Below are 24,152 nucleotides of genomic sequence, written 5' to 3'. Positions count from 1 at the left end.
GTTTAATTCTTATAGAGACGCGGTAGCGTGTCAAGCACAGACCAACCCCTATAGACATCTATTACAAGACGACTCGCAGTGGCCAGCCTTCCTAGTATTTGCACTGATATAAGCGCGGGCGCTCGCCGTGCCCGATCAGTATCGACCAAGTAACAGACCCGAAAGCAGCGCGTGTTTTTCGCACAAAAAAATTGGAAAAGGGTATTTTGATGCCTTAAAGATGTCCACCTGTAGTGTGAAATGGTGTGGAAAGGTAACAAGAAGCTCAAATTTAAAAACAGACGGCATTACATTCCACAAATAAGTCATATTTATAATTTATTCAGAGCCGGCATAGGTCAACTTACATTGGCCACTTACGCGTCAGTAGAGGGACAGTCATACTTCTGTCCCTTTTCATCTGGCGCGACTGCCCGCCGTCCTTGAAACGGCCAATCACAGCGCGCTTAACACATTCCCCGCCCGCTCCTCGCACCCCAAACACTGGCGACTCGTATCGCGCACAAAATATACAAGATTTCTACTCTATAGGAGGTTCTCTGTGGTGTCAAGCCAGCTTCAAGTAACAAAAGTAGTAAGCAGCATCGTGTGTAATATTACACGATCCGTTTGGAGCCACATTTGACCCCCTTTTAACTCAAAAACTATTTCACATAAACGTGTTATAATGCAACGTAAAAAGAAACCAACGCGCGTAGTAAAAGTATGAGCTATAAGCGCTCCTCAATAAGCCCGGTACTAGCAGCCCGCCTTAGTGCGTTTTCACATTATCAGATCCGATATCGGATGTCGGAAGGATTTCAAAGGCAAATATCCAAGACGGCTTAGACGGCGCCTTAAATGTACGGGATATCGGTCCTACTTCCGATATCGGATCGGATAATGTGAAAACGCACTTATCCCGCGCGCGCGCGCAGCCCTTTATAAGCCACCGCGCGGTCGGCGCTCGCTCATCCCAGTCGTCCTCAAAACGTCGACGTAAGACCGCCCCACAAGGATGGGGCGCGACCAAATACAGTCCTCACAGCGCCCAGCGCGGAAGGGGCTACTCACACCCCAGCAGGGGTGTTGAACGACATTTACAGCAGCGCTCGCTCAGTTTGTCTCGCGCAGCGATCCGATCATATTGTAGCTGACTTGACGAGCAAAGCATCACGACCGCCCGGTATTGCTTTGATGGGATAAATTCATAAATAAAATTCCTAACTATCTTCCGTCTCTACTTCGATGGGAGCTCCGTTAGTGCATGCTCCCGAGCATACACCACAGACACTGGAGCAGGCAAATCCTGCTTTTCGGCAGCCGCATCGCACCCCACACCCAGTCTTGCATCGGCAAAATATAGTTTTGAGAATGGAGTCAGGTGCCACTGGGTCGTTGGTTGTCACTGGCTTTAATATGCCATCGCCTCTTCTAGTTCATCCCCATTCACCTACTGGTGGTAAATAAATTGTTCGTTAAATACAAAAATATTTGTACGCCTTTTTTTTCGGATTCAATAAGTAAAATTTTCCTAAAATAGAGGTAAGTTTAGCACGTGCATTCAATATTCAAGCAGGCGTACAAATATTTTGTATTTAACATACAATTTATTTACCACCTACTGAATGGGCATGAACTAGAAGAGGCAATGGCATATTAAAGCCAGTGACAACCAACGACCCAGTGGCACCGTCATACCGGGCGGTCGTGATGCTTTGCTCGTCAAGTCAGCTACAATGTGATCGGATCGCTGCGCGAGACAAACTGACCGAGCGCTGCTGTAATGTCGTTCAACACCCCTGCTGGGGTGTGAGTAGCCCCTTCCGCGCTGGGCGATGTGAGGGCTGTATCCGGTCGCGCCCCATCCTTGTGGGGCGGTCTTACGTCGACGTTTTAAGGACGACTGGGATGAGCGAGCGCCGGCCGCGCGGTGGCTTATAAAGAGCTGTGCGCGCGCGCGGGATAAGTGTGTTTTCACATTATCCGATCCGATATCGGAAGTAGGACCGATATTCCGTACATTTAAGGCGCCGTCTAAGCCGTCTTGGATTTTTGCCTTTGAAATCCTTCCGACATCCGATATCGGATCGGATAATGTGAAAACGCACTAAGGCGGGCTGCTAGTACCGGGCTTATTGAGGAGCGCTTATAGCTCATACTTTTACTACGCGCGTTGGTTTCTTTTTACGTTGCATTATAACACGTTTATGTGAAATAGTTTTTGAGTTAGAAGGGGGTCAAATGTGGCTCCAAACGGTTCGTGTAATATTACGTGTGGTGCTGCTTGCTACTTTTGTTACTTGAACCTGGCTTGACACGCTACCGCGTCTCTATAAGAATAAACGTATTGTTCATAAACAAATGAGTTTATTCCTTTATTGTCCATCTTTTCCCTTCCATATCTCATGAACGATTGGTCCCAGATAAAAAGTGTATAAGACTTTTTTGTAGAGAATTTTATGAAGATTACTTGTGTTTCAGAACATTTTTTGCTATGTGCCACAGTTTAAGAGTTATTCGCGAAAAACTAAAAAAAGGGACCTTTACACCCCCCTCTACCCGTTAGCTCCTCCCCTACCCATCAGTACTTTGAGTATGTGGATTAGAACACCATTCCCTACAACTATGCCAAAATTCGCCTATACACGAATTATTTCCCGCGAGATAGGCTTCATTGAGTGTGCTATAACCTAACCTAAACCTACTCTGTAAGCTGGTCATCGTTTTGTAGCATCGCAGTTCTAACCTAACCTAAACCTACTGTAATATAGGATTTAAGCCAATGGTCATAGTATAATTATGGACGTATGTGATGTGCCACGATAAAATATGTAGTACGAGAAATGAGAAAGTTTTGTAATGATACGTCGAATAACAGGTAAACAACCTTTACCATTATATTTTTTTGTGATATAGCCTTACGGTAAACAATTACCGCAGTCCATAGACACAACACGAGTTGAAAATGCCTTTATGATGATTGGACGCTCATTTCTGAAAGGTTGCGTTTTTTTTTTCTTTTAATTATAATTGATTGGTGGATGAATGATCGTTTGACGTCGGTTTGTGTGTCGTTTGATTTTCAATGTCTTTTTTTTTTCAGTCAAAGGAAGAGTGCGTAAGTCTTACCACACTTGCCTACAACTACATAATAAGTTCCGCCGCCGTCGTCGACCCAAACGTAACTTAATTAGTACACCTTTGATATAAACAACAACTGTTTAAATAAGTAGACTTAAAAGCGGCAGATAGAAAGCTATACGCGAATACGTTGTATAACTACATAAGGTACGTGTATTGAACTCATCACCAGAAACAGCGTTTTCATTCCTCAAAGCCTCAGAGTCAGAACGTTAACAAGCTGACAGACGGCAGAGGCGCCGGCGGCGGCGGCGGCGTTTTAACCTATGACGCTGCTCGGCTACATATGGCGGGCGGGCTATTCCCAGAATTAGAATTAAAATAGCTATAGTTAATAATTGGTGTGGCATAAAATATTTCTTCATTCAGACATGTGTACGCGATGAATACAATATTATTGAACAATCATATTCTGCACATCCAAAATTGGAACTTACGAGTATGAAGGTAAATAAATACCTTTTAATGTCGCATTGACTAGATGTTTGTACATTATAGCAATATGTTTTGAAATACTTTGACAGTTTTATTCACTCTGAATATCTCGAAATAAGATATTTACACTTTTACCCGAATCAAGTGGTTATCCTGTGTTAAAGCGAGCAAAACATTTTAATTAAACCCACTGTGACAGTTTATTCAGTTTATTTAGATTCTTAGAACTCAGAAATTTCATTATATTTATTACTTAATTAAAAGATTAAAAATAAATCGTCCACAAATAGTAAGTCCTGGGAATAACCCTGAAGGACGTATCATTTTACAGTGCTATATGTATGCTTAGTGAGAGGGATTATTGGTTTCATCGAAGATACCTACTTATCATATGCATATTTACTGTTCCACGCCCAGATTCAAAATATTGCTTCTAAATAAGAATCTTTTACAATAATTTAAAACTCAGAGACGCTAAGCATCCTCTTCTCTTCTGCAGGTAAGTTTCGGCAAAAAGGCTAGCTAATTCACATCTAATCTTATTCCTGTTTTTCGGCAGCAAGTTGTCATTTATCATTATCGATCCAAGCATGAAATATCTGAAACCAACCCAGTCCAATCCAAACCCAATCAACCGAATAACCAATCTATTAGTTCTCCGTCATAACTCTCGCCACTCCCGCGCTCAGTTAGCGATTGGAATAACACCTCTGCACATAATGTACTTGAAAACAAAGCTGTTATCCAGAATGACCCGTCATCCTGTCCATTGTCCCCAAATTACTGTCGGATTATAAAAATTGTAATGGGATTATTGTTTAAGGGGCAGCGGCACGGACAGTCGGACACGCTTGAGACACATTTCAATTACCGCGTGCATTGTGCGCCGACGACGGCGTCACGCCCGGCCAGTTGTCCAGACTCCAGACGGTCGCCACCGAATGGCTATAGGATAACAGTAAACCCTAACTCCTTAAAAACAAATGACTATCCATATTTTAGCAGCATTGTTAACGTGTAACTAGTTCTCCTCGGAGTAAGTATTAGACGTCTATTCTACTCAGTGACGACATTACGAACGAAGTCGTTTCGGGAAGCTCGGGGTGCTAAATGGAGTGCATAATAAACACTAGAGACTTATATGAGCGCAGGTACATACTTATCATACTTGTATAAATAAATAGCTATACTATAGTTTACCCATATACACAGAGCTAGATTCATGATGAGGCGAAGAAAGTACCTATTGGACCCCATACATTTCACGACTCTTCTTTTTCCGTACTAAGAGATTATTGTTTTGTTTCGTTAAAAAACCATATTCTTTAATCCCACAAAACCTAGTAAAATGTAACAAACAAAGCTGAAAGAACATATAAACCTTGGATCTTCTTACCTAGAAATGCTACAATGTACCCAAAAATGCATCATTTAAAATGTAATTTTTCTGTCCTTGCATTCACCTGCAACTTTGTATAACGTATACATACACTTTCTTAGCTACCTAATTATTAAATAAAATAAATAAATAAATATTATAGGACATTCTTACACAGATTGACTGAGGCCCACGGTAAGCTCAAGAAGGCTTGTGTTGTGGGTATTCAGACAACGATATATATAATATATAAATACTTATATACATAGAAAACATCCATGACTCAGGAACAAATATCTGTGCTCATCACACAAATAAATGCCCTTCCCGGGATTCGAACCCGGGACCGCGGCGTAGCAGGCACGTTCACTACCGACTGCGCCAGACCGGTCGTAATTATTATATTTAAATATTCTTGAGTTACCTAGGTAACCACTTACATAAAAATAATGAGAACAAATACAAAGTCGATACGGCAGTAAGTGTTGTAATACGATGCCATTTATAGGTAACTAGCTTTTGCCCGCGGCTTCGCTCGAGTTAGAAAGAGACAAAAACTTACTCTACATCCCTACAACTATCTCCACATAAAAAATCACTGGATGGATTAGTTAAGTTATATTAGTTATTAGTAGATATTAGTATATTAGTATGGATTTAATTAGGTACTCGTAGTAATACAATACCTACGTAATTAGCTACGATAATACAATAATTTGAGCTGACTTCATTATTTTAGTTAACCAAATAAAAATAATGAAATGAAATGAAAATGAAATGATATCTTTTATAATAGACAACTAAAATTTAGGTTCAATCTTTAAAAAAAAAACACAGTTTTATTTGTTCCCGGTACACAAAAGACAAAAAACCGGCCAAGAGCGTGTCGGGCCACGCTCAGTGTAGGGTTCCGTAGTTTCCCGTATTTTTTTCAAAAACTGTTCCACCTATCAAGTTGAAAATAAGGTGACGGACCCAATCATGGACAGTTTAAGAAAAAAATTCGCCTGTTTTTGATATTTCACTGATAAATGTAAAAATTTTGCGGCTAAGCGTGTTAAATCTTGAATGTCCTATCCTTCTTTTACATTTCAAGCGTATTTCAGAATAGATACTCCTATTGGTTTCTTCATAGTTAACAAATTAAAACTAGGTGTTTTTTCTCCAATTATGGACGGCAGTTCTCCAGTAATGGATCCCCCATTATGGACAGTGAAATAAGTTTAAAATTTTACTTTTAAAGCCAACTGATACGCAATTAGTCAATTTTATACACCATAAATACAATTAGTTTGGGTTATTTTAACATAGGATTGTTTCTTGTAAATTTTGGTTTTGTAAATTGTTCCTTGTCCATCATAGGAGGTACGCAGTTTTTCGGGTCCAGTAATGGACACTCGCAAAATAACGTCATTTCTTTATATCTTTGGAGCAACAAACTAGTATGTTTTATACCTTATCTCATGCTTAATGCAGTAAGTAAAACGCATTCAAGATTACACCGTGCGTTATTTTTTTATTATTTTATACATGAACTCAACTCTCTTAGCAACATTACTAAGAATTCGTCTTGATATTTTTTTCAGTAAACTGGTGAATTTTATCTTTTCGCCAAATCCTTCAGAAATAACCGAATTAATTGAAACTTCAAAATGAAACAGCTCTATAACTCTAGTTTATGGTACATAGCCGTCAGTTTTTAGAAACTTATTTTAGATACTTATTTTTAAGGATTTGTGTTTTTTTGTCCATAATGGCATCACCGTCCATTATGGGGTATTTTACCTTAATTTTCCTAGAAAGTTTTTATAAAGATCTACTGTTGTGATTTTTTTCATATTTTTTAAACTTATGGTTCAAAGTTAGAGGGGGGGGGGCACATTTTTTTTACTTTAGGAGCGATTATTTCCGAAAATATGAGCATTATCACAGAATATATAATAGTACAAGTACAGAAGGCTCATCTCCTTTGATGTTCACAAAATGCCGCCATTCTAAATTCGGCATGTACTTGTAGCGCGGCGATAGAATCGCGGAGTGAGCCGCCCCTGGCATTATCAAAAAATGGTTTTGGTAAACCCCTATTCACGTTAGGGTTGAAAACACTCCCCCACTTTACGCGTAGGGGGGGTACCCTAATAAAACATTTTTTCCCACTTTTTTCCACTTTTTATTTTTGCATTTTGTCGGCGTGATTGATATACATATTGGTAACAAATTTCAGCTTTCTAGTGCTAACGATTACTGAGATTATCCGCGGACGGACGGACGGACAGACAGACATGGCGAAACTATAAGGGTTCCTAGTTGACTAATGAACCCTAAAAATGAGCCTCACGCTAACTCGATCGGCCACTGATGGAACATTATTACTAGAGATCGTTATCAAGGTGCACTTTTCGTGGCAAACGGTACGGTTGGCAAAAAAAAACAAATACTTACATTTAAATATTCACTTTGTTCTTAACTACAAAATAAAAACTTACCTTCTTAGGATTACACTTCTACGGTACAAAGCCTTTTCCGACCAACTCTATATTTTTAAAACAATATAGGTTTGTAAATGACATTAATTATGTCACAAAAATACATTACGCGAAGTGTAAGTATATTATTTTAATCCAAATAATCAAATGCACTCTAGATACGACTATCTAGAATTGTTATTCAAGTAGGTACCTAGTTCAAGTCAAAAGTATAAGTAGTGCACGAAGCCAAATCTGTTGAACAAATTTCAGTTATCTGTTCAATGTAATTTAGATAAGTAATTATAAATATGTATATATATAATAATAAGTAAGTATAAATTATAGTTAAGTATATAATGTTTTAAATACTTGTGTATTTGTTTTTTTGCCAACCATACTCTGCCACCAATACAGCACGCTGATAACGATCTTTAATTATTACATTTATTTCATAATAGTAACACTAGGTATGATGTCAGCGTATAGCTACGGTTATTGAACATACGAATTAGCCAATTGGTTTCTGAAATTTTATCAGTATCGCTGTGGTATCGCTTATTTACCTCATGTTCGCTAATGTCGGTATTCAACCAGATATTGCCTACTATTCAATAAATATTACTTACGCCTAAATAAAAATAAAAATAAATTGTGCAATGAATACTAAATATACGTACTACTTAAATGAAGAACCGTACCTTACCCGTACCTTATTCCGTGTGGTGACGGGTTAAGAATTTCACCACCCCCTTTCTTCCCGTGGGTGTCGTAGAAGGCGACTGTGGGATATGGGTTAAAGTGTGGCGTAGGCGAGAGGCTGGCAACCTGTCACTGCAATGTCACACTTTCGTTTTCTATCGACCCCTTATTTGCCAAGAGTGGCACTGAAACTTGAGTAATTTTATGTGCTCTGCCTACCCCTTCATGGGATACAGGAGTGATTGTATGTATGTATGTAAATGAAGAACACTTTACCAAAAGTTATTAATACCTACCCAAATATGTAATTAAATTTTCATCATGATGATGTCGATTTGATTGTCCGTAACTCTGTCCTAGTTAACTTCGTTCACTAGTTCTGAGCAACAAAATTAAAATCTTATCAAATAAAGTTCGCCAACAAAGGACACCTCGTTGGCAAACTATTTTAAGTATAACAAATATGACTCAGAATGTAGAATTTCAGAATGTAGAAGGTATTTGGCTGAGAGAGAGCGTTAATACGCTACAGTAGGGGTCAATTCTCCATACAAACGCTTTCGACTATTTCCTCCCTGGTTTTTGAAGATAAAGCAATGATTTTTTCAACATAGATTATTATTATTTGTAGGTCTTTCCCATTTATTTATTTATTTATTTAAACTTTATTGCACAGTAAAAATATACAGTTACAAAAGGCGGACTTAATGCTACATGGCATTCTCTACCAGTCAACCTTTAGGCCAAACAGAGAAGACCAAAAAAGGTGCGGGATATGTAAAGAACAGTAAAGACTTGAGTTTATTGGACTACGTTATAGAAAAAATAGGGACTTATATAAATATATTTGCCACAGTTTCGTTTTCTTTTAACCCCTTATTTGCCAAGAGTGGCCCTGAAGCTTAAGTAGTTTCATGTGCTCTGCCTACCCCTTTATGGGATACAGGCGTGATTGTATGTATGTATGTTGTATGTATAAATATATTTACCTAACTATTTAAGATACTAATAAATAAATAAATAAATATTATAGGACATTCTTACACAGATTGACTGAGTCCCACGGTAAGCTCAAGAAGGCTTGTGTTGCAGGTACTCAGACAACGATATATATAATATATAAATACTTATATACATAGAAAACATCCATGACTCAGGAACAAATATCTGTGCTCATCACACAAATAAATGCCCTTACCGGGATTCGAACCCGGGACCGCGGCGTAGCAGGCAGGGTCTCTACCGACTGCGCCAGACCGGTCGTCAATAACTATTATACTTCCTATCCAAATCCGAGACAACAAATATTATTTACTATGCAGCACACGGAATCGTACCGTCCAAAGTCACACATTTCAGAGATATAAAATTTAAAAAACAAGTTCTCGCCATGCATACCTACTACCTTCAACATAGCCCAGCGCCCTGCGGCGTAAACCCATCATTACATGTTTTTGTGTCGTCCGAGTCACACGTAATTTCGTCAAAATAAGTGTTCCTCTAAAAGTGTAAATGTTGTGAATTTATGAAGTTCGGTAAGTGATTTAATACCTACTTATGTACCTATAGTGCGCTAAATGGTGATTATAGAATTCAAACCATATTTGAACAACTGCCGACCGCCGTATAGTACCGGCGAGTTTAGTCTAGTTATCGGCGAGTGTATAATAGTTTTGTTTTTCATTCGATCGTAGCTACGAGCTAATGTGATTTTACACATTAACACACAATTGTACTATCATTTAAGTAGCTTGCCTCACTTGCCTATTGATAACTAGAACTAAGAAGTTAACGAAATACTAAATTTATTTGCGGTCATATTTGGTCATACGATAGGATTTTCTACGACTACCTTCTTTTTCAAACAAAAGGCTTTCGGTATGAATACTTAAGTTGCAGTAGGAAAGTAATACGATGTAGTGTTACCTTATTACTAGTATATGTGTTTAAGTAATACGTAAATCACAGATTACTTACAGTAATATGTAACTATTAAACTACCTACTGACAATCGATGTGATCTCTGACTTCAATATTTACGAATATGATTTTACTCGTATATATCGTAGGCGTATAGAACAGTATATTATACGTTAACAACATGTCTGATCTATAAACATATTTTTTCTGGTTGGTGATAAAGCGCCTTTTATAAAAAGTTTAAAAGAAAAACGCATCGTTATGTAAATTGTAACAACATTCAACAATATTTATAAGTCAAACGAGCAATAGTTGTAGCAATATTTACAAATACTGGAACCAATAATTAAACTATATTTTTTCTTTTGATTCATTCAATAATGTATTAATAAATATAATGACCGACTGCACATTGCCAGTAACTGATGCATTTAAACAGGATGCGCTTGCACGATCTTACCTAAGGCGCCTTAACTAATACCGAATCCATGGCACAAACAGCAACACCTTTAACTGACTATCGTTAGACTTTATGCCGTGGTAATAGGGATCACAAATGTGTTGACAGTGTTGCCTGTTGCTTGCTGTTGTATATAGTACGGGCCGTACTTCGATGCCGACGAAAGGATTTATGCGAACATTACGGGTTTCTAGCTCGGCATCATGGTCACATCAAAATTTTTTCTATCAGTTTTGTGTGAAGACAAGTACCCTATGTGAGCAAGTCTCTTTTTGTAAGTAATTACCTACTATTTGGATGACATGTGTCTATGTCCAGCAATTAAATCATAAAGAAATAAAAATAAAGACATTAGAACATTAGATATTGTTTGACATTGTTAAGACATTAGAGATTATAATTATAAGAGCTTATTGTAAATAAAGATTTACTTGTGTCAATAATAAATATTGTAAGCATGTCTTGAAATAGTATTCCGATAGTATAATAGCGTCAAGGATGATTGGTTGAGTATCGGGTAGAAAAGAAATAAAACCCTGATGAGTGATGAAAATTGAGATTACAATGTTGGGTACCCCAAAAAAAAAAAAAAAAAAAAAAAAAAGCTCGAGCTCCGCTAAATGCGTTGTAACTATATGTACCAAATTTTAATAGTGGCGTGGCTATTTTTCTCCACAAATAGTGTCGCGGGCTCCGCTAAATGCGTTGTAGCCATTTGTGAATGAATTGAATGAATTACTTTATTGCGATAAACATGGTATACATTAGTTGGTACATTACTATTTTTGACTAGCAATACATGTTTAGCCAAAAATGGCATGCAAAATTATATCTGAACCTACAGTAAAATGCCCTTCTTTATTAGTAGCGTGACTATTTTTTCTCCACGAATTGTGTCGAGGGCTCCGCTAAATGCGTTGTAGCCATATGTGCCCCACTTTAATAGTGGCGTGGCTATTTTTTCTCCACAAATTGTGTCGAGTGCTCCGCTAAATGCGTTGTAGCTATATGTGCCCCACTTTAACAGTGTCGTGGCTATTTTTCTCCACAAATTGTGTCGAGGGCTCCGCTAAATGCGTTGTAGCTATATGTGCCCCACTTTAACAGTGTCGTGGCTAATTTTTTTTCATGAATTGTGTCGAGGGCTCCGCTAAATGCGTTGTAGCTATATGTGCCCTACTTTAACAGTAACGTTGCTATCTTTGTTCACAAGTTGTATCGAAGGCTCCGCTTAAGGCGTAGTAGCTGTTTGTGGCACATTTTAACAGTGATAGGCTATCCATTCAACTCAATTCAAAACCTTTAATGGCATAAACAAAACATGTCAAAAATACAAAAATAATAATACAATAAATAAGGAATTAAAATAATCTTAAACAACTTAGTCAAAAAATAATGATAAATTTAAATACTAACCATAATTATATATATAAAACACAAGAAATTAAAACAAAATGTTATCATTTTAAATTAAACTTACTATGTAATTCTCCACGAATGAAGTCAAGATCTCCGCTCTCTGACTGTTGAAACTTTGTGGGCTCCACTTTATTAGGAAATAAATAAAATAAACATTAATAGTGTGATCTTTGCTTCAAAACTGTATCGATGGCTCCACTTTTATAGATACATTTTATAGAGAACATTGTATTTATAGCGTTCTAGCTATATGCACATCAAGTCAACCTTAAAATGACTATATTTTCTCCACAAATTGTCTCAGGAGCTCTTCTTTCGTTCAAACTACATTGAGAATTCCGGTCTCACAGTGCATTGTCCACTGTGTTTTTTCAATCGGTTTACGCTTCGGTGGATTCACGCTTCTGTCGCTACGTTCATCGGTCACTTCGCTCTTCGCTCGCAACTCCAACGTTCTTAGATTGCTTCTCTCCTCGCTGTATTCAATCTGTTTATTCTTCGGCCGCTCCGCTCCTTGGTCTCTCACAAATTAAAGATAGTAACATTACTCCGCTTTAAAAGTGTTAATGTTAATGAGATTTACATTATCTCGAGACTTGTTAATCAGATTTAATGTAATGTAATGTTGTTATATAACTTATGTAGGTACCTACCTACTTAACGCACATTATACAGAATGAATATAAGAACACTTTCGTCTAAGGATTGAACCAATGAACCAATGATTGAACAGTAAACAAAAATGTAAATCTTATTTTCCTTAAAATTGCTAATACTATTGCTCTGACAAGACATACAATATAATGTTGCTACACCATATGAGCATCATGCATACACTAAAATAATAAAATATACGCCGTATTAACCCTTCAGTCATAGCTCTATGACCTATACCACAGCCTATACCTACACAAATCACTTTACAATGCTTAGTACGTGTCATCATTAATTACTCGCTGTTATAATAGTTATAATAATGAAAATAAATAATCAAGGCGCAATAAATCCCTTTCAGGGTGGCTAGCCGAATGGCACAAACGCTCATGAAACGCTCACGAAACGAAGCGCTAGTAGATATCTATCTCTATCGCGCTTGCGTATTGGCGCGACAGAGCCAGCGGCGTATCGCTTTCGTTTGGCGTCGGAGAAATGCCATTCGGCTACGGGGCCAGGCGAGCAACGACTATACCTGTCTGTACGTTGCCACATACGCATTAACTACCTACATCCTACACTTTAATTAACATACCTCGATTGAAAGAGAAATCTAATACAATATTTAGAGCTCTAAACTATAGGGGAATTGTGGTACGGAAAACAGGGGCTGACTCGTGGGTGGTGCACATTATCTAGGCCTATATACCCGGGGCGTAAAATCGCCGATGGAAACTAATACACACAATATAGTTGTGCAGTTATGCAGAGTTATTGCAGCCGTGAACAGCTAGATTAATAAATCCAATTAGAAAATAAAGTTTCCAATGAAATTAATATTTAAATTTGAAATCCCTGATTGACATACAGTCTCGCTTAGTAACTAGAAAGTTTAAATAGTTATGATAGTTGATTGTATAACCCAACTACATATTTTCTTTCTTGTTAATTGTAGTTTTGTATCACAATACATAGTACAGCTTGTAACGTTATTTTATTTTATTAGTATGTATGTTTGTTGTTTGTTACTCCCTCAATTAATTAATAAAGGAAACTGTGGCAAGTGTGGAATAAGCAGAACTGTCTTCTGAAGGATTACCGGACAAACACACCTTTAAAAAAGTTCTAATGCTTCAGGTTTTTGGTGTTCATGGGTGACAGCGATCTGTCTGCTCATTTGCCTTCTTTACAACTTTACAATCAGATGTTAAAATTGAATGTTGTATATTTTGTCCTCAAAACATCGGCAATAATTACATAATAATTAAACTAGTAACTAGCTAAGTTTACTTCTTCCTTTTTAAGTATAGGAGCCTTTTTTGTTGGCATCTATATAAATTAATATAATACTTACCAGGTTACTTATGTTATATGAACAAAGTGATATGACGTTTTAAAACAATATTTAGAAAGTAGTATACTAAGGCATTGTATGGACTTACTTTTTAATTGCATAGTAACTGAATTTGACTTTTAATTCACCTTAGAATATAAATAAAACATTGTAACTGCGTATGCTTATTGCTTGCATTGCCAATGCACAAAAGGGAATTTGTTGCTACGCATAATTTTACATGAGATTTCTTGTACATCAGAAAAACCTTAAATGAAAACTGATGAAACTATAATGACCTTGACTTTAAAACGTAATTAATACTAATTTAAAAACATTTCATTAAAAGCCAAAAAGCGCCGTTCTAAGACCTTAGAAGTTGCAAACTAATCAGTGTTACCATAACCAGGGAATATCAAAAACATTCATAAAGCTTAATATAATTATAACATTTTCAATAGGTTATATATAAAATAATAGGAATAACTTAACTTTAAATAATAGGAATAACTTTTAATTTGCTTAATGACGTCATCATGACGTCACATCATCAGATACTTAATACCATTAAGTAGGTACTCATACGAAACTTAACACTATATCATATTTTGATGTTCTTACTTTATTTTATTTTCGCATGCAGTATTTGTATTGACATGCAAGGCTCTGAACATCTGCATAGTAAATAATATTTGTTGTCTCGGATTTGATAGGAAGTATAATTAATAATCAAACGAACTTACCTGTGAAGTTTGATTACAATTATACGAGTATCCAAATCCGAGACAACAAAGTCCCGCCCCCAACCCCGAAAATAACAATAAAATGGTTTCACGACACAAAAAGATCTACTCTAAAATAATGATGGGTTTACGCCGCAGGGCGCTGGGCTATGTTGAAGTAGTAGGTATGCATGGCGAGAACTTGATTATTTTTAAATTTTATATCAAATAAATTCTGAAATGTGTGACTTTGGACGGTACGATTCCAGTGCAACAAAGCTGCTTGTATAGTAAATAATATTTGTTGTCTCGGATTTGGATACTGTATAATTGTAATCAAACTTCACAGGTAAGTTCGTTTGATTATTAATACCATTTGATTCAGCTCTTATTGAATCAGGGCTGGCTTAATTAAATTAAACCCATGTCATTTGACCATAACACATTAAATTAAACAAATCAATAATAATGCTAACAGGATCATCAGTGCACATGATTGTGGCTGTATGTAAATAGTACCTAAACCCAATCGCATTACCACACTACATCGCGGGCCATCGGGGAAATTCCGAATTACACACTATTCTATTGCTATCAGTAATTATCGCATTGTTTCACCTTAAACGAATAAACGTATTCAACAATTATCTGATAATGAGACAATCATGCTTTGATTTTATTGTCCAATTTGTGTTTGTTAAGCGAAACCATCTATACAGGCATTTACCTATGTAAAAAAATAATAGATTAGTTTAGATATATTTATTTCACAACATATGACTATAGTACAAATTACATTAGTGTCAATTTATAAGAATCTATATTGTGATCGTCAAAAAAAAAGTATCAATATAATTAAAATAATAATATATATAATATAACGTTATATCGACTTAACACGTGAGTAACCCGCTTAAAATATGTTTTAATATGTTTGAGTCTCACGGGAGTTTTATAGTGGAAAAGGGCATTTATGTTGTTTAGGAAGTGCTTAAAAAAATAATGAATATAATCCAAAATTATAGTCTCGGAAATTCAGTAATTAACTAATTAAAGTTATACACAGTTGTTACCGTGATTTTACTTTTTAAAGAGTTTTCAATTAGTCACATTTTCTTAATGCTAAAACAAAGTACTCATACGAGTCAATGTGCTATTTATCTTCGTAATTTTTCAGAAACCCTTGTCGCTTAATGGCTCTTGTCATCTTACTGAATGGGCCGACCAGTCACCACGGATCTTGTTCGTTCAACTTCTGAATCACATAAGCAGGCGAAATAACATGACATATGCGACAATATTCGCCCGTAAGATGTATCTCGCGTTCGAAATACCTACTGTTGCGTTTCATCATGTGCTTGCTCGACAGGAAAGGTACTAAATACTTATTTTCCGGTTGGTACATGGGGCCAAATAATTAGAGCCTCTATTCAGAAATGATGGCGAAGGATCTGCGCTAACGAAGCATTATGAAATGGTTGCGGATCAATCACCTCTCTTGTTACCGGACACAGAGTGGAGGTAATTAGCTTCTGTTCATGACGCGGATTTGTTCAATGTCGATTCCGACGCACTCGCGCAGAACACCTGCTGAACACTGTTAGTGCTACTGTACTTATCGATCAATAATGTATATATAATTATATATACCTATGTGTGAAACGAGCTACGTTAAAAACATAAACCGAAAGAAGGTAATCAAAACTTACATATTACTTGACTGAAATAAATGTCATGTACTTAGTACATGTCATGTACGATCTCCAGGCGAAAGTCTTCTCTGTGTTTAGCCACTCAGAGCGGTAGCGTCTGCAATACCGGTCCAACTCATATTGCCACACCATGATGTTCTCGGTCTTCTTCTAGTTCTGTCTTATCTCTTCTTCTTTGTAGGTATATGACATTTATTTCAGTTTATAGTATAATAGTAGTGTGACTACTCAAAAATAAAAATAAAATATTTGACTGAAAATATTAGTGCACTATTTACAGTTGCACTACGTTTTCGAATGTTTGTGTATTTTTTAATACTTACATAATAATATCCCGTAATTATAGTGAGTTATTAATAATTACTTCTATTAAATAAATTGTCCTGCATACCTACCGGTCGAGTCACCATGCTATAGGCACACTTTAAAAAATGGGTCATTTTAACTTGAAGGCAACTTTCATTTTGCTAAATTATACGGTTACTTTAAGCAAAAATATTCAATATTAGGGCGGGTGCCGCAGCAGTCGCGGGCCAAATTAACATATTATGGCCTATGTCTACGCAACGTATCTTCCCGGGCCACATTTGTAAACAAGATTATACCTGGAGGATATCGTTACTCACGAGTTATGAAAGCCTTCCGACCCCCAGCCGTTTACAGAGGAAATATCACCTATCAACTTATTTATTTGAAACTAGCCAACGTGAACCCCGATTTTTATCGGAGATACAACCCACCAAAGATACGAGTAATATCCATTCTATCTCATTCTTAGAAGAAATTGCAATTTTACCTTGCCCAGCCCTGGCGGTCAGTCGAACTAGTAGAAGCGGTCTCTGCACCTCAATAGCCTCAGGTAACTAGCCTTCAAGGAAAATGGTCGATCCAAGAAGAAGGTCTGTTTGAGGAGACAGCTCCTTCAGCCCGGGGAGAAATTCAGGACTGATAGGACGGAGAGAAATGTATGATATATATTTTAGTTTATAATTTATACATAATAATGTGATAAGATAAATTGAAGAAATAGTAAGAAAAAATATTTCTTTACTAGTTTGGTTGAAAAAAACTTTGGCGCCGCAAAAAAGAATATCGCACTTGCAATATGTATTATTCTTTTTTTGCTTATATAGGTACCTATTTAACATTAGATGGATGGTTAAATAAATGATGATTTAGATAACAGGGTCGTTGCCCTTTGGATATCTACGAACCTGTAAATAGTCGCACAATATTTTTTAAAAAGAGAGAGCAGAGAAGTAAATTCAATCCAGTAATTAATTTCGTTGAGCGTCATAATAATCCTCTCTTGTTAAACTGAAGCCTTTGTTCTCAGAACAAAGTATTTATGAAATAAATGTCGCCCTATTATGAAAAATTACAACAATTTGGTATACATTCCACCCTTATTCGATGAAATTTAATAAGATATCATAATTTCTTATACTAAGTATAAAATTGTTATTATAGCAGTAGTACTTATAACGTTTCTTAGAATATATTTGAAACATTTCAAATATTTCATATTGAATTGAAAGTAAATGTACCTACACTTGTAATTGAAGAAGCAGAAAGTGTAGAGCTAGCCTCCGGGTAGCTTTACACTATAACTCGATCAATTGCTTTTGTATGCCCGGATGTTCTCATTTACAGCTCACAATTCGCAACAGATTTCCCTAAAGTGACCAGATTCTATGATTTTTTTGTCGATCCAGTTTTTGGTAATTGAGAAAATGCTGAAATCGGCATAAAATACTTACCTAATTGTCCACAGCGTCCATGCCGTTTAAGAGTATTGTGAGATTTGTGAGTACGCTGTGGTAATGGCTGTGTTTTCCACTTAACTTTCATTTTCTAAGCAAATCGTGTGGTCTAAAGCTCACAGAGCCACTAGTTAAATAGGTACAAACATATACTTGCCAATATCACGAGCTTCATATTTATTACCAATTCAGATAACTTCGCTGTCACTTGGAATTATAATAATATGGTTCAAGGTGTATTCGTTTCCATGGACATTAGTGATTACTTACGTTATTTTTTCTTGAGACATCCACGACAGTATCGGAAGCCAAAAAATGGCTTCACAACTCGCCCCAGCTGTAACTGTAAACTGCTAATCTGTATCTGTACCGGGCCCGCGGCAAATTAGCCCGTTCCAAACAAAACAAACAGTATTTTTCTACGTAATTCTGCAATTTAGATCCGCGTCATCGAATGCATTGCAAATTATTATGCTAATACAGTCTATTGGACCTGCGTCACAACTTCTTATTAGATGAGATCGTATTACAGATAGCAGCGCAGCGCCACCAGCGCTGCGGAGGAAAGTAGAACAAACCTATTGTATTTCTATAACTTTATCCGTATAATATTTCCTATCTGATATAAAGTGAAACTATAAATTTCAAACTTAAGGCAAAGGTTTGCTTTTTAATAGGTACATGCTGGATACAAGATTAGTCAGTTTTTCACCTCCTTTAAAATTATAAAGTACCTAGAACGATTTATGTATAATGTACGTGGTGGAGTACTACTGGTTTGGTAATTTTTCGAAGACAGTTATGATTAGGTCAGGATTTTACGCTGGGATCATTTCCAAAACATTTCTGCGCGGAGAGGAGAGTTTTTATTGTTTATAACATAAGTTTAAGTTGGAAGGTAGAAATAAAGATTTCCTGTATCAGTTATGATACCACCGCCTGTTTCAGAAACGATATTTCCTTCAAAGTCAAAATCCTCTGAAGGATGCCCTTGAACCACGTTCAAGCTGCAGAGAAAGTACCGCCAGTAGAAATGCATTCATTCATACTCGTAACGAGATCCACAAGAGATCTATTTTATTGAGTTGGAATTAGAAGCTGAGGTAGGCTGAGATTCATCTTTTGTATCAGCTAGTTAAAGGACGTCGGGAAAACTTTCAGTAAAAAACATAAATGACAGCCTAAAGCCCCATTTAGATGGTACGAGTTTCTCGCCTCGAACGTACGATTATCGAAGTACGAGAAAAAATATCGTATCATGTAAACTATGCGTACGATATCGCACGAGAGGGGGCGATAATCGCCTCGCCTTTGATATTTGTATGTCTCCGTGTAAACAAAACTCATATGCGAGAATCGTATACGAGTTTATACGCTACTCAGTCGAAATGAATTCAGTATAGAAATCACGTAAAACATGGTGTTTTTATATATATATTGCTAAGCTCCTCTCAGTAAATGCTAAAACCAAAAATTAATTCGGCTTATTAATATTATCATAGAGTTATAATATTTACTGGTATTTTACCCCATACACCTATACCTATGGGGAAAAATGCTTAATTATCATTAAAATGTTATCTATTTTCTATGTTCAATAATATCCTAACCCTAATCGCAACCAAGATTTTATTAGCTAGGTAACGTTACGGTTGAATTAATTATTTTCCCTATTGTATATTATTAAGACCGTCATAAATCATTTATAGTGTTTTTAATATTATTGGGTACTACAACTTCAATTCAAATAAATCCAAGGTAAATTTACCCCATATTATAAAAAAGCAAACAATATATTAAAATCATTTATAGTGTTTTTAATATTTTTGGGTACTATTCAACTTCAATTCAAATAGATCCAAGGTAAATTTACCCCATATTATAAAAAAGCAAACAATATATGTGTTTATAATTAATTAATTAATTAGCAACTAAGCACGCTAGTTGACAGGAAAAACTCGTATGAAAATCGGTTCGCTCCGATTCGTGCGATAATCGCACGTTCGAGAAAAAATGTCACACGAGAACCGGTTTAGACGAGTCGAGAAATGTTATGGAAATATCTCCCGAAAATTCTACTCTCCATCTAAACTATTTCGCCTGGCGATAATCGCCTGGCGAGTCTCGCATACGATACTCGTATACGAGTTTTTATTTCTCGCACGAATGTAAACGTTTTCGTACGATACTCGCCAGGCGATTATCGCATACGATAATATCATACGAGTTTCTCGACCAACACGGGCGAAAAACATAAATGACAGCTTAACCCTCCAGCCTCGAAAGTCGCTGTAGATGCACCTTGCTCTATGCCAGAACGAAAAACTGTATCATAACATAAGTCAGATAGAAAAGTAATTAAAAGAGGTATTCTTAACAAAACAGAACTTTCAAGAATAAAAAGTTGCATCAACTTCAATGGAAAAATGGTGCGTAACGACTAAACACACAAAAACATAGTTAGTAGCATTTCGAAATGATGAATCACGCGCCATGCATTAGACAAACGCGGCCGCGATGAACTTCTAAAAGGTTGAGTAAGCACGGTTTTAAAGTCACTCTAGATGAGAATAAATCAAGGGAACAGTTAAAATTGTGGCTGTGTTGCAGTCGCTGACTGAATATTGATGACACGAAGCTCCACTGTAGCCAATTTGTATTCTATGCATAAGTAATGGGGAAAATATGGAACGGAGATTCAAGCGCACAATAAATATTGACATCGAGCTTCCTTTGGGGCCCGAGCCCACAAATCCTATGTGCGCACTAACACAGTAAACATCATTTTGGGGATTAAATATTTTTCTTATAGTTGACTGAACGACGCCGACGAGAATGAATAGGACCTGACTCGAGGATATACAATATATTTATGTAATAATTCTGTACAATGAATTTGTATTACTCGTACCGTATAATCCTACGTCTCTCAAATCAAATATAATACGAGTGTAAGTATTTATTTTTCGTACCTATGTTGTTATGAAATAGTGGAGTAGATATTTAACTAGATAGTATTATACTTACTTAAATAAATTATAAATCGTAAATTTATTTAGCAAGGATGCCGAATGCAAGAAATAGTGTTAAAGTACGCAAGTTAATTATTAAAATCTGCATGCCAGTACCCGGATACCTACAAACTTGAACTTTATATAAAATGAATGTAATATGGTATAATTATATACTAGGGATTTAACAAGTTAAAAGGTCTATTTATGGATAGTTTGTAGCTAGTATTGATAGATGTGAACAGGAGCACTACCTTTAATGCACGAATCGTTAATAAATTGATTCCAGTTATTTTATTCCAAATAATGTGCTATGAGGCCGAAAATAGCACTGCACTCACCACTCTTTATTTTCCGGGCCAATACAAAAATCAAAATAAATTTTAATCGCTTTCATCCTCCGGGCATTGGAGGCTATGAAAGCATGAAAACCCATTCGACATTTTCTATAAATTGCTGTATATTTTCTAAGTTTCCTTTTCTGCGGCCGAAAATATTGAGATGGCTTAATTAGTATTTTCATTCTCCGTTTAAACGGTTCCGCTCCAACTGAATTATATTAGATGACGGTTTTACGTAGTCTATATGAAAAGAAAATGTGCGCCCATATGACACCGTTCCGAGACAGCCTTCCCTAATGGAAATTTGCATACGCACCTTTAAATTTTATTCATAAGGAGAAAATTGTTTCGCATTCGCGCCGTCGGCGTCGCCGCGCCACCGCGCAGCCGAAGCCGGGAGACGCACTCAAGCAACAAAATCGAATTATTTCCGTACATTAGGAATTGGGCCGTTACTTTGCGGGTAACAAGGGCATTAGCTTATCTAACCTTCGTAATCCGGACGCACGATTATGCACCAGGGACCGAGGATTATAGAGAACTCTTTAAAAACTTCCATCAACCTTATTACCTCTATTATTACTGAACCCTAATAAACAAAATAAATAAACTGTTTCATTGTGTTGACGAAATATTATTATTTTTCGGGGAACAATTTAACGGTTTTTTTCATTTGACGTTTAAAATATGTAAGTACCTTTTTTATTGTAGACTAAAAAATAAAATTTAAATTGTCATTGTTGTATTGTAGACTAAAACATAAAATTAAATCATGGTAGGGTTAAACGACGCGGTATATGAATGTACAAAACTGTACAGTAATAAATAATTATTACAAAGTTGCTACAGTAAATTACAAAACCAATGTTATAAAAATATTTTAATATTTCTTAATAAATTCAATTGAGATTTATGAAAATGGCCCAATTTAATACAAAATTGTCAAAGAAAATTGTTTCCTTTTGAGCAGAAAATTATGAATCTTCATTACCGATTATGCATTCCACTGTAGCGCAGATAACGTCATTACCTTACCTTTATGTATGTATGGTCGAATCTACGTTTGTATCTGCTGATGATAAATTTAAATTATCTTGTTGATTATCTTTCGATGAGTAGTACTACAGAATATATAATAGTACAAGTACAGAAGGCCCACTGCTTTGATGTTCACGAAATGCCGCCTTTTTAAATGCCTACAAAATTCTAACAAAGAAACGAGCCGCACGTGCGCAGCGTCGGACGATAGGGTTGCCTATGGATTCAAACGAATTAATATTCAGACAAAAATAAATGTTATACTATTATATTAATGTCTTGGGTACTTTCTAGGTATAGTATATACGTATTTATATATTTTTGTTTGGGTCCCAAGCAATCACATTAGTAGATCTGTGTAAGATTGTCCTATTTTATCCATGATGTCTATTTAACTAAGCATTATTAGCCGTTCCACACGCGGACATCACATATGAACTCGCCAACAAACTGCATGAGCAGTTTGGCGAGGAACTTTAAAAATGTAAAATGTATGTTACCTTTAAATAAATAAATTAAAAAAAAAAAAAACCTTAAAAAAAACTCGCGACTTAAAGCAATAGAAAGTCTGAACGTGCGTTCCGTGAGAACGTGTGTCAACCCTGATTAGGCCGCGAACTCGCGGCTCCCAGCATGTACTTGTAGCGCGGCGATAGAATCGCGGAGTGAGCCGCCCCTGGTAGTACCCAAATAGGCTTTAGTGTTATTTATAAACTTAGTTACTTAACGTCAAAAAGGATAACTACCTAGATAACTTAGGCCGATATACCCGACATCAGCACACATTGGGTGGTGGGCGCGTGAAAACACATACCTAATATAGACGTAAACTTTAATACGACATAGTAATTGTCGGTGTAAATAAGAACATTACAATTGTTACTGTTGCGATGAACACGAACTTAAATCAACAAATTGTTTTTGATAAAGTGAATACATATCAAGAAATCGTTTTTTACCAGATAATATTAATATTTGTTTTATACGTAGAATCAATAGAATAAAATTAATCTGAAAAATCATACGTTATTCATATTCGCCGTTTCTCGTAATATACATAGTAATGAGAAGTTAAGTGCACTGAAGATTTCGAGTAAATCTCTGCCTCGCCTCCGCCGTCGCGCGGAGCACTTGTTGTCCCTACGCCCTTATTCGGGATTTTCGCCAATAACAATAACGTCAAGTGTTTTATCCGGGCGGCGACACTCTAGCCTTTATTACAAAGGTTATTATGTCATATTTCATAAATTATTTGAAGCGGCGATTACCCGGGTAACGGGGGTGAGATAACAAGAGGGTCGCGACGCGAACAATTTCCGGCGGGACCGCGGGTTCCGCCGCGCGCCGCGTATACTGGCCGCCGGGCCGGGCGACAGGCACACGCACTGCCAATTACAACTATACTACTTACATACTTAGAAACCACAAGCAGTAAAATACTACCACCGCACCGATGGCCGAATGTCATAATGACAATGTAATTGTTGTTACTCGTATTAAAACCACTGTAATATTAACTTTTCTAATATTTACAAATAAGTTTCAAATAAATGTCTAACCGTTTAATTCGTATTTATAAAAGATTTTTATCACGTATATTTCAAAACATTACGATTAAATGTTTCATGGAATATGTTGGTTACATTGCGGACTGTTAACATCCAATTTGGTCGGCC

The 24,152-nt window shown here is 36.5% G+C and overlaps 1 protein-coding gene across 1 annotated transcript in view; it reads right to left on the bottom strand.

Moving 5' to 3' along the window:
* LOC125233770 overlaps positions 1–24,152 on the bottom strand; it is a 212,559-nt gene that overhangs the window by 70,403 nt on the left and 118,004 nt on the right. The window lies entirely within an intron of this gene.

The sequence above is a fragment of the Leguminivora glycinivorella genome, chromosome 1 (genome assembly GCF_023078275.1).
Source record: "Leguminivora glycinivorella isolate SPB_JAAS2020 chromosome 1, LegGlyc_1.1, whole genome shotgun sequence".
NCBI lineage: Eukaryota > Metazoa > Arthropoda > Insecta > Lepidoptera > Tortricidae > Leguminivora > Leguminivora glycinivorella.
The sequence above is the reverse complement of the archived record's forward strand: the minus strand, read 5'-3'. Positions and strand labels throughout refer to the sequence as shown.